The following is a 13,101-nucleotide window of genomic DNA, read 5'->3' as shown; positions in this document are numbered from 1 at the left end:
TAATGACGTGTTCCCCACATTACCCCATGACTTGATCCACACATTACCCCATAATGACTTGATCCCCACATTACCCCATAATGACGTGTTCCCCACATTACCCCATAATGACGTGTTCCCCACATTACCCCATAATGACGTGTTCCCCACATTACCCCATAATGACTTGTTCCCCACAACACCCCATAATGACTTGTTCCCCACATTACCCCATAATGACTTGTTTCCCACATTACCCCATAATGACTTGTTCCCCACATTACCCCATAATGACTTGTTCCCCACATTACCCCATAATGACGTGTTCCCCACATTACCCCATAATGACTTGTTCCCCACATTACCCCATAATGACTTGTTCCCCACATTACCCCATAATGACTTGTTCCCCACATTACCCCATAATGACGTGTTCCCCACATTACCCCATAATGACAAAGCGAAAACATGTTTTAAGACACTTTTGCAAAATTTTTGAAAATGAAATACAGAAATACACTACCTGACCAAAAGTATGTGGACACCTGTTCATCAAACATCTAATTTCAAAATCATGGGCAATATTCTTATTATGGGATGAGTTGAACCACAGAGTGAAGGAAAAGCAGCCAACAAGTGCTCAGCATATGTGGGAACTCCTTAAAAACTGTTGTAAAAGCATTGCAGGTAAAGCTGGTTGAGAGAATGCCAAGAGTGTGCAAAGCTGTCCTCAAAGCAAAAGGTGACTACTTTGAATTATCTCAAATATAAAATATATCTTGTTTAACACATTTAATGGTTACTAAATGAGTCCATGTGATGTGTTCACTATTAATGTACAAATGTAGAAAATAGTACAAATAAATAAAAGCCTTGGAATGAGTAGTTGTGTCCAAACTTTTGACTGGTCCTGTAAATATATCAGCTAACTGACATCCGTCTCGATACAACACTGAAGTTACAAGCTTGGCACACCTGTATTTGGGGAGTTTCTCCCATTCTTCTCTCTGCAGATCCTCTCTAGTTCTGTCAGGTTGGATGGGGAGCGTTGCTGCACAGCTATTTTCAGGTCTCTCCAGAGATGTTTGATCGGGTTCAAGTCTGGGTCACTCAAGGACATTCAGAGTCTTGTCCCAAAGCCACTCCTGAGTTGTCTTGGCTGTGTGCTTAGGGTCGTTGTCCTGTTGGAAGGTGAACCTTCGCCCCAGTCTGAGGTCCTGAGCACTCTGGAGCAGGTTTTCATCGAGGATCTCTACTTTTCTCCGTTCGTCTTTCCTTTGTTTCTGACTAGTCCCCCAGTCCCTGCCGCTGAAAAACATCCCCACAGCACGATTTTGCCACCACCATGCTTCACCGTAGGGATGGTGCCACCACCATGCTTCACCGTAGGGATGGTGCCAGGTTTCCTCCAGACGTGACGCTTGGCATTCAGGCCAAAGAATTCAATCTTGGTTTCATCAGACCAGAGAATCTTGTTTCTCATGGTCTGAGAGTCTTTAGGTGCCTTTTGGCAAACTCCAAGCGGGCTGTCATGTGCCTTTTACTTAGGAGTGGCATCCGTCTGGCCACTCTACCATAAAGGCCTGATTGGTGGCGTCCTGCAGAGATGGTTGTCCTTCTGGAAGGTTCTCCCATCTCCACAGAGGAACTCTGGAGCTCTGTCAGTGACCATCGGGTTCTTGGTCACCTCCCTGACCAAGGCCCTTCTCCCCTGATTGCTCAGTTTGGCCGGGCAGCCAGTTCTAGGAAGAGTCTTGGTGGTTGCAAACTTATTCCATTTAAGAATGATGGAGGCCACTGTGTTCTTGGGGACCTTCAATGCTCCAGAAATGTTTTGGTACCCTTCCCCAGATCTGTGCCTCAACACAATCCTGTCTCGGTGCTCTACGGACAATTCCTTCGACCTCACGGCTTGGTTTTTGCTCTGACATGCACTGTCAACTGTGGGACCTTATATAGACAGGTGTGTGCCTTTCCAAATCATGTCCAATCAATTGAATTTACCACAGGTGGACTCCAAGTTGTAGAAACATCTCAAGGATGTACTTTGAAGAATTAGCCAAACGACAAACGTCAGACAACTCTGCAGCATATTTAAAGCAGCTACTATCTCAGACAGTACAGTATGGGGAACACAGAGATAACGTTAGAAGGCTGTCTGGCTGAGCAGAGATGAGTCGACGACTTCAAGGAATTAAAAACAATGTCATCAAAAAGAATTAAAAGTAACAAACCCAACTGGGTTATGTTATTATTTCATAGTATATATTATTATCATATTTCATATTTCCTTATTTTTCTATTGATGTCTACCAATGTGGATCCGGTCTATTTTTGGCTTTGGAATTCACATTAAAAAGAGAAACATTTGAATGTCATTTTTTAATAACCGAACCGACCTCAAAAAAAAGCACTAAATCGCTCAGCAATACTGGCAAGCATACAGTACAGTAATCAGGACAGGAGAGACCCGGAGCCAACCGGCTGGGCTGGTCCAGGCAAGGACTCCCACCACCAAGTGCTTAATGCTTATCTCCTGCAGCCAGACATGCTGCCACACCCAGCCCTATGGATCGGAATCAGAGAAAGAAACCGACCGAGAGGACAACATTCTGTATTTATTATGGATCCCCATTAGTTCCTGCCAAGGCAGCAGCTACTCTTCCTAGGGATATTATGGATCCCCATTAGTTCCTGCCAAGGCAGCAGCTACTCTTCCTGGGGTTTATTATGGATCCTCATTAGTTCTTGCCAAGGCAGCAGCTACTCTTCCTGGGGTTTATTATGGATCCCCATTAGTTCCTGCCAAGGCAGCAGCTACTCTTCCTGGGGTTTATTATGGATCCTCATTAGTTCCTGTCAAGGCAGCAGCTACTCTTCCTGAGGTTTATTATGGATCCCCATTAGTTCCTGCCAAGGCAGCAGCTACTCTTCCTAGGGATATTATGGATCCCCATTAGTTCCTGCCAAGGCAGCAGCTACTCTTCCTGGGGTTTATTATGGATCCTCATTAGTTCCTGCCAAGGCAGCAGCTACTCTTCCTGGGGTTTATTATGGATCCCCATTAGTTCCTGCCAAGGCAGCAGCTACTCTTCCTGGGGTTTATTATGGATCCTCATTAGTTCCTGCCAAGGCAGCAGCTACTCTTCCTGGGGTTTATTATGGATCTCCATTAGTTCCTGCCAAGGCAGCAGCTACTCTTCCTGGGGTTTATTATGGATCCCCATTAGTTCCTGCCAAGGCAGCAGCTACTCTTCCTGGGGTTTATTATGGATCCCCATTAGTTCCTGCCAAGGCAGCAGCTACTCTTCCTGGGGTTTATTATGGATCCCCATTAGTTCCTGCCAAGGCAGCAGCTACTCTTCCTGGGGTTTATTATGGATCCCCATTAGTTCCTGCCAAGGCAGCAGCTACTCTTCCTGGGGTTTATTATGGATCTCCATTAGTTCCTGCCAAGGCAGCAGCTACTCTTCCTGGGGTTTATTATGAATACCCATTAGTTCCTGCCAAGGCAGCAGCTACTCTTCCTGGGGTTTATTATGGATCCCCATTAGTTCCTGCCAAGGCAGCAGCTACTCTTCCTGGGGTTTATTATGGATCCCCATTAGTTCCTGCCAAGGCAGCAGCTACTCTTCCTGGGGTTTATTATGGATCCCCATTAGTTCCTGCCAAGGCAGCAGCTACTCTTCCTGGGGTTTATTATGGATCCCCATTAGTTCCTGCCAAGGCAGCAGCTACTCTTCCTGGGGTTTATTATGGATCCCCATTAGTTCCTGCCAAGGCAGCAGCTACTCTTCCTGGGGTTTATTATGGATCCCCATTAGTTCCTGCCAAGGCAGCAGCTACTCTTCCTGAGGTTTATTATGGATCCCCATTAGTTCCTGCCAAGGCAGCAGCTACTCTTCCTGGGGTTTATTATGGATCCCCATTAGTTCCTGTCAAGGCAGCAGCTACTCTTCCTGGGGTTTATTATGGATACCCATTAGTTCCTGTCAAGGCAGCAGCTACTCTTCCTGGGGTTTATTATGGATCCCCATTAGTTCCTGCCAAGGCAGCAGCTACTCTTCCTGGGGTTTATTATGGATCCCCATTAGTTCCTGCCAAGGCAGCAGCTACTCTTCCTGAGGTTTATTATGGATCCCCATTAGTTCCTGCCAAGGCAGCAGCTACTCTTCCTGGGGTTTATTATGGATCCCCATTAGTTCCTGTCAAGGCAGCAGCTACTCTTCATGGGGTTTATTATGGATCCCCATTAGTTCCTGCCAAGGCAGCAGCTACTCTTCCTGGGGTTTATTATGGATCCCCATTAGTTCCTGCCAAGGCAGCAGCTACTCTTCCTGGGGTTTATTATGGATCCCCATTAGTTCCTGCCAAGGCAGCAGCTACTCTTCCTGGGGTTTATTATGGATCCCCATTAGTTCCTGCCAAGGCAGCAGCTACTCTTCCTGGGGTTTATTATGGATCCCCATTAGTTCCTGCCAAGGCAGCAGCTACTCTTCCTGGGGTTTATTACGGATCCCCATTAGTTCCAGCCAAGGCAGCAGCTACTCTTCCTGGGGTTTATTATGGATCCCCATTAGTTCCTGTCAAGCTAAATTAAGGAAGGTATACAATGTAATGTTTCAAAATAATATACATTTCATAACAGATTTCACAATACATTAAGTGTGTTACCTCAGACCTCTACTACCACATATCTACAATACATTAAGTGTGTTCCCTCAGACCTCTACTACCACATATCTACAATACATTAAGTGTGTTACCTCAGACCACTACTACCACATATCTACAATACATTAAGTGTGTTACCTCAGACCTCTACTACCACATATCTACAATACATTAAGTGTGTTACCTCAGACCACTACTCTACTACCACATATCTACAATACATTAAGTGTGTTACCTCAGACCACTACTACCACATATCTACAATACATTAAGTGTGTTACCTCAGACCACTACTACCACATATCTACAATACATTAAGTGTGTTACCTCAGACCACTACTCTACTACCACATATCTACAATACATTAAGTGTGTTACCTCAGACCACTACTACCACATATCTACAATACATTAAGTGTGTTACCTCAGACCACTACTACCACATATCTACAATACATTAAGTGTGTTATCTCAGACCACATATCTACAATACATTAAGTGTGTTACCTCAGACCACATATCTACAATACATTAAGTGTGTTACCTCATACCACTACTACCACATATCTACAATACATTAAGTGTGTTACCTCAGACCACTACTACCACATATCTACAATACATTAAGTGTGTTACCTCAGACCACTACTCTACTACCACATATCTACAATACATTAAGTGTGTTACCTCAGACCTCTACTACCACATATCTACAATACATTAAGTGTGTTACCTCAGACCTCTACTCTACTACCACATATCTACAATACATTAAGTATGTTACCTCAGACCACTACTCTACTACCACATATCTACAATACATTAAGTGTGTTACCTCAGACCACTACTCTACTACCACATATCTACAATACATTAAGTGTGTTACCTCAGACCTCTACTCTACTACCACATATCTACAATACATTAAGTGTGTTACCTCAGACCACTACTACCACACATCTACAATACATTAAGTGTGTTACCTCAGACCTCTACTACCACATATCTACAATACATTAAGTGTGTTACCTCAGACCTCTACTACCACATATCTACAATACATTAAGTGTGTTACCTCAGACCTCTACTACCACATATCTACAATACATTAAGTGTGTTACCTCAGACCTCTACTCTACTACCACATATCTACAATACATTAAGTGTGTTACCTCAGACCACTACTCTACTACCACATATCTACAATACATTAAGTGTGTTACCTCAGACCACTACTACCACATATCTACAATACATTAAGTGTGTTACCTCAGACCACTACTCTACTACCACATATCTACAATACATTAAGTGTGTTACCTCAGACCACTACTACCACATATCTACAATACATTAAGTGTGTTACCTCAGACCTCTACTACCACATATCTACAATACATTAAGTGTGTTACCTCAGACCACTACTCTACTACCACATATCTACAATACATTAAGTGTGTTCCCTCAGACCTCTACTCTACTACCACATATCTACAATACATTAAGTGTGTTCCCTCAGACCTCTACTACCACATATCTACAATACATTAAGTGTGTTACCTCAGACCACTACTCTACTACCACATATCTACAATACATTAAGTGTGTTACCTCAGACCACTACTCTACTACCACATATCTACAATACATTAAGTGTGTTACCTCAGACCTCTACTACCACATATCTACAATACATTAAGTGTGTTACCTCAGACCTCTACTACCACATATCTACAATACATTAAGTGTGTTACCTCAGACCTCTACTACCACATATCTACAATACATTAAGTGTGTTACCTCAGACCTCTACTACCACATATCTACAATACATTAAGTGTGTTACCTCAGACCTCTACTACCACATATCTACAATACATTAAGTGTGTTACCTCAGACCACTACTACCACATATCTACAATACATTAAGTGTGTTACCTCAGACCACTACTACCACATATCTACAATACATTAAGTGTGTTACCTCAGACCACTACTACCACATATCTACAATACATTAAGTGTGTTACCTCAGACCTCTACTCTACTACCACATATCTACAATACATTAAGTGTGTTACCTCAGACCTCTACTACCACATATCTACAATACATTAAGTGTGTTACCTCAGACCACTACTCTACTACCACATATCTACAATACATTAAGTGTGTTACCTCAGACCACTACTACCACATATCTACAATACATTAAGTGTGTTACCTCAGACCTCTACTCTACTACCATATATCTACAATACATTAAGTGTGTTCCCTCAGACCTCTACTACCACATATCTACAATACATTAAGTGTGTTACCTCAGACCTCTACTACCACATATCTACAATACATTAAGTGTGTTACCTCAGACCTCTACTACCACATATCTACAATACATTAAGTGTGTTACCTCAGACCACTACTACCACATATCTACAATACATTAAGTGTGTTACCTCAGACCACTACTACCACATATCTACAATACATTAAGTGTGTTACCTCAGACCTCTACTACCACATATCTACAATACATTAAGTGTGTTACCTCAGACCTCTACTACCACATATCTACAATACATTAAGTGTGTTACCTCAGACCTCTACTACCACATATCTACAATACATTAAGTGTGTTACCTCAGACCACTACTACCACATATCTACAATACATTAAGTGTGTTACCTCAGACCTCTACTACCACATATCTACAATACATTAAGTGTGTTCCCTCAGACCACTACTACCACATATCTACAATACATTAAGTGTGTTCCCTCAGACCACTACTACCACATATCTACAATACATTAAGTGTGTTACCTCAGACCACTACTACCACATATCTACAATACATTAAGTGTGTTACCTCAGACCTCTACTACCACATATCTACAATACATTAAGTGTGTTACCTCAGACCACTACTACCACATATCTACAATACATTAAGTGTGTTACCTCAGACCACTACTACCACATATCTACAATACATTAAGTGTGTTACCTCAGACCTCTACTACCACATATCTACAATACATTAAGTGTGTTACCTCAGACCACTACTACCACATATCTACAATACATTAAGTGTGTTACCTCAGACCACTACTACCACATATCTACAATACATTAAGTGTGTTACCTCAGACCACTACTCTACTACCACATATCTACAATACATTAAGTGTGTTCCCTCAGACCACTACTACCACATATCTACAATACATTAAGTGTGTTACCTCAGACCACTACTACCACATATCTACAATACATTAAGTGTGTTACCTCAGACCACTACTCTACTACCACATATCTACAATACATTAAGTGTGTTCCCTCAGACCACTACTACCACATATCTACAATACATTAAGTGTGTTACCTCAGACCACTACTACCACATATCTACAATACATTAAGTGTGTTACCTCAGACCTCTACTACCACATATCTACAATACATTAAGTGTGTTATCTCAGACCACTACTCTACTACCACATATCTACAATACATTAAGTGTGTTACCTCAGACCTCTACTACCACATATCTACAATACATTAAGTGTGTTACCTCAGACCACTACTACCACATATCTACAATACATTAAGTGTGTTACCTCAGACCACTACTACCACATATCTACAATACATTAAGTGTGTTACCTCAGACCACTACTACCACATATCTACAATACATTAAGTGTGTTACCTCAGACCTCTACTACCACATATCTACAATACATTAAGTGTGTTACCTCAGACCACTACTACCACATATCTACAATACATTAAGTGTTACCTCAGACCACTACTCTACTAACACATATCTACAATACATTAAGTGTGTTACCTCAGACCACTACTACCACATATCTACAATACATTAAGTGTGTTACCTCAGACCTCTACTACCACATATCTACAATACATTAAGTGTGTTACCTCAGACCACTACTACCACATATCTACAATACATTAAGTGTGTTACCTCAGACCACTACTCTACTACCACATATCTACAATACATTAAGTGTGTTACCTCAGACCACTACTACCACATATCTACAATACATTAAGTGTTTTACCTCAGACCTCTACTACCACATATCTACAATACATTAAGTGTGTTACCTCAGACCTCTACTCTACTACCACATATCTACAATACATTAAGTGTGTTACCTCAGACCACTACTACCACATATCTACAATACATTAAGTGTGTTACCTCAGACCACTACTACCACATATCTACAATACATTAAGTGTGTTACCTCAGACCTCTACTACCACATATCTACAATACATTAAGTGTGTTACCTCAGACCACTACTAACACATATCTACAATACATTAAGTGTGTTACCTCAGACCTCTACTACCACATATCTACAATACATTAAGTGTGTTACCTCAGACCACTACTACCACATATCTACAATACATTAAGTGTGTTACCTCAGACCACTACTCTACTACCACATATCTACAATACATTAAGTGTGTTACCTCAGACCACTACTACCACATATCTACAATACATTAAGTGTTTTACCTCAGACCTCTACTACCACATATCTACAATACATTAAGTGTGTTACCTCAGACCACTACTCTACTACCACATATCTACAATACATTAAGTGTGTTACCTCAGACCACTACTCTACTACCACATATCTACAATACATTAAGTGTGTTACCTCAGACCTCTACTACCACATATCTACAATACATTAAGTGTGTTACCTCAGACCTCTACTACCACATATCTACAATACATTAAGTGTGTTACCTCAGACCTCTACTACCACATATCTACAATACATTAAGTGTGTTACCTCAGACCACTACTACCACATATCTACAATACATTAAGTGTGTTACCTCAGACCTCTACTACCACATATCTACAATACATTAAGTGTGTTACCTCAGACCACTACTACCACATATCTACAATACATTAAGTGTGTTACCTCAGACCACTACTACCACATATCTACAATACATTAAGTGTGTTACCTCAGACCTCTACTACCACATATCTACAATACATTAAGTGTGTTACCTCAGACCACTACTCTACTACCACATATCTACAATACATTAAGTGTGTTACCTCAGACCTCTACTACCACATATCTACAATACATTAAGTGTGTTACCTCAGACCTCTACTACCACATATCTACAATACATTAAGTGTGTTACCTCAGACCACTACTACCACATATCTACAATACATTAAGTGTGTTACCTCAGACCTCTACTACCACATATCTACAATACATTAAGTGTGTTACCTCAGACCACTACTCTACTACCACATATCTACAATACATTAAGTGTGTTACCTCAGACCTCTACTACCACATATCTACAATACATTAAGTGTGTTACCTCAGACCTCTACTACCACATATCTACAATACATTAAGTGTGTTACCTCAGACCACTACTACCACATATCTACAATACATTAAGTGTGTTCCCTCAGACCACTACTACCACATATCTACAATACATTAAGTGTGTTATCTCAGACCACTACTCTACTACCACATATCTACAATACATTAAGTGTGTTACCTCAGACCTCTACTACCACATATCTACAATACATTAAGTGTGTTACCTCAGACCACTACTACCACATATCTACAATACATTAAGTGTGTTACCTCAGACCACTAATCTACTACCACATATCTACAATACATTAAGTGTGTTACCTCAGACCTCTACTCTACTACCACATATCTACAATACATTAAGTGTGTTACCTCAGACCACTACTCTACTACCACATATCTACAATACATTAAGTGTGTTACCTCAGACCTCTACTACCACATATCTACAATACATTAAGTGTGTTACCTCAGACCACTACTCTACTACCACACATCTACCAGACTAACCGTGGGGTTTGGGGATAGGACCAGACTAGACCCAGCAGAGCATACCGTGGGGGTTGGGGATAGGACCAGACCAGACCCAACAGAGCATACCGTGGGGGTTGGGGATAGGACCAGACCAGACCCAGCAGAGCATACCGTGGGGTTTGGGGATAGGACCAGACCCAGCAGAGCATACCGTGGGGTTTGGGGATAGGACCAGACCAGACCCAGCAGAGCATACCGTGGGGGTTGGGGATAGGACCAGACCCAGCAGAGCATACCGTGGGGTTTGGGGATAGGACCAGACCCAGCAGAGCATACCGTGGGGTTTGGGGATAGGACCAGACCAAGCAGAGCATACCGTGGGGTTTGGGGATAGGACCAGACTAGACCCAGCAGAGCATACCGTGGGGGTTGGGGATAGGACCAGACCCAGCAGAGCATACCGTGGGGTTTGGGGATAGGACCAGACCAGACCCAGCAGAGCATACCGTGGGGTTTGGGGATAGGACCAGACCCAGCAGAGCATACCGTGGGGTTTGGGGATAGGACCAGACCAGAACCAGCAGAGCATACCGTGGGGGTTGGGGATAGGACCAGACCCAGCAGAGCATACCGTGGGGTTTGGGGATAGGACCAGACCAGACCCAGCAGAGCATACCGTGGGGTTTGGGGATAGGACCAGACCAGACCCACCAGAGCGAGCCGTGGGGGTTGGGGATAGGACCAGACCCAGCAGAGCATACCGTGGGGGTTGGGGATAGGACCAGACCCAGCAGAGCATACCGTGGGGTTTGGGGATAGGACCAGACCCAGCAGAGCATACCGTGGGGTTTGGGGATAGGACCAGACCCAGCAGAGCATACCGTGGGGGTTGGGGATAGGACCAGACCCAGCAGAGCATACCGTGGGGTTTGGGGATAGGACCAGACCAGACCCAGCAGAGCATACCGTGGGGTTTGGGGATAGGACCAGACCAGACCCAGCAGAGCATACCGTGGGGTTTGGGGATAGGACCAGACCCAGCAGAGCATACCGTGGGGTTTGAGGATAGGACCAGACCAGACCCAGCAGAGCATACCGTGGGGTTTGGGGATAGGACCAGACCAGACCCAGCAGAGCATACCGTGGGGTTTGGGGATAGGACCAGACTAGACCCAGCAGAGCATACCGTGGTGTTTGGGGATAGGACCAGACCCAGCAGAGCATACCGTGGGGTTTGGGGATAGGACCAGACAAGACCCAGCAGAGCATACCGTGGGGGTTGGGGATAGGACCAGACCCAGCAGAGCATACCGTGGGGTTTGGGGATAGGACCAGACTAGACCCACCAGAGCATACCGTGGGGGTTGGGGATAGGACCAGACCCACCAGAGCATACCGTGGGGTTTGGGGATAGGACCAGACCCAGCAGAGCATACCGTGGGGTTTGGGGATAGGACCAGACCAGACCCAGCAGAGCATACCGTGGGGGTTGGGGATAGGACCAGACCCAGCAGAGCATACCGTGGGGTTTGGGGATAGGACCAGACTAGACCCACCAGAGCATACCGTGGGGGTTGGGGATAGGACCAGACCCAGCAGAGCATACCGTGGGGTTTGGGGATAGGACCAGACCAGACTCAGCAGAGCATACCGTGGGGTTTGGGGATAGGACCAGACCAAGCAGAGCATACCGTGGGGTTTGGGGATAGGACCAGACCAAGCAGAGCATACCGTGGGGTTTGGGGATAGGACCAGACCCAGCAGAGCATACCGTGGGGGTTGGGGATAGGACCAGACCCAGCAGAGCATACCGTGGGGGTTGGGGATAGGACCAGACCCAGCAGAGCATACCGTGGGGTTTGGGGATAGGACCAGACTAGACCCAGCAGAGCATACCGTGGGGTTTGGGGATAGGACCAGACTAGACCCAGCAGAGCATACCGTGGGGTTTGGGGATAGGACCAGACCAAGCAGAGCATACCGTGGGGTTTAGGGATAGGACCAGACCCAGCAGAGCATACCGTGGGGGTTGGGGATAGGACCACACTAGACCCAGCAGAGCATACCGTGGGGGTTGGGGATAGGACCAGACTAGACCCAGCAGAGCATACCGTGGGGTTTGGGGATAGGACCAGACTAGACCCAGCAGAGCATACCGTGGGGTTTGGGGATAGGACCAGACTAGACCCAGCAGAGCATACCGTGGGGGTTGGGGATAGGACCAGACTAGACCCAGCAGAGCATACCGTGGGGATTGGGGATAGGACCAGACTACCCAGCAGAGCATACTGTGGGGTTTGGGGATAGGACCAGACTAGACCCAGCAGAGCATACCGTGGGGGTTGGGGATAGGACCAGACTAGACCCAGCAGAGCATACCGTGGGGGTTGGGGATAGGACCAGACCAGACCCAGCAGAGCATACCGTTGGGGTTGGGGATAGGACCAGACCCAGCAGAGCATACCGTGGGGTTTGGGGATAGGACCAAACTAGACCCACCAGAGCATACCGTGGGGGTTGGGGATAGGACCAGACCCAGCAGAGCATACCGTG

At 44.6% G+C, this 13,101-nt stretch overlaps 1 protein-coding gene and 1 long non-coding RNA gene across 6 annotated transcripts in view; both read right to left on the bottom strand.

The window, feature by feature from the left end:
- Positions 1-13,101, bottom strand: part of herc2 (HECT and RLD domain containing E3 ubiquitin protein ligase 2) — a 341,136-nt gene that overhangs the window by 309,613 nt on the left and 18,422 nt on the right. The gene's annotated exons all lie outside the window — the stretch shown is intronic.
- Positions 5,138-10,561, bottom strand: LOC129869498 (uncharacterized). Of its 5 annotated transcripts, none has more exons than XR_008761953.1 (3): positions 6,020-10,561; positions 5,637-5,825; positions 5,138-5,590 (listed from the first exon to the last, which is right to left on the bottom strand). It is a non-coding gene; the product is annotated as an uncharacterized LOC129869498 (long non-coding RNA). The 5 variants fall into 5 exon arrangements; XR_008761951.1 differs by having other exon boundaries at positions 5,637-8,842; positions 8,935-10,561; XR_008761952.1 differs by having other exon boundaries at positions 5,637-10,446; positions 10,498-10,547.

This window comes from Salvelinus fontinalis, chromosome 14, assembly GCF_029448725.1.
Source record: "Salvelinus fontinalis isolate EN_2023a chromosome 14, ASM2944872v1, whole genome shotgun sequence".
NCBI lineage: Eukaryota > Metazoa > Chordata > Actinopteri > Salmoniformes > Salmonidae > Salvelinus > Salvelinus fontinalis.
This window is presented reverse-complemented; position numbering and strand designations above follow the sequence as displayed.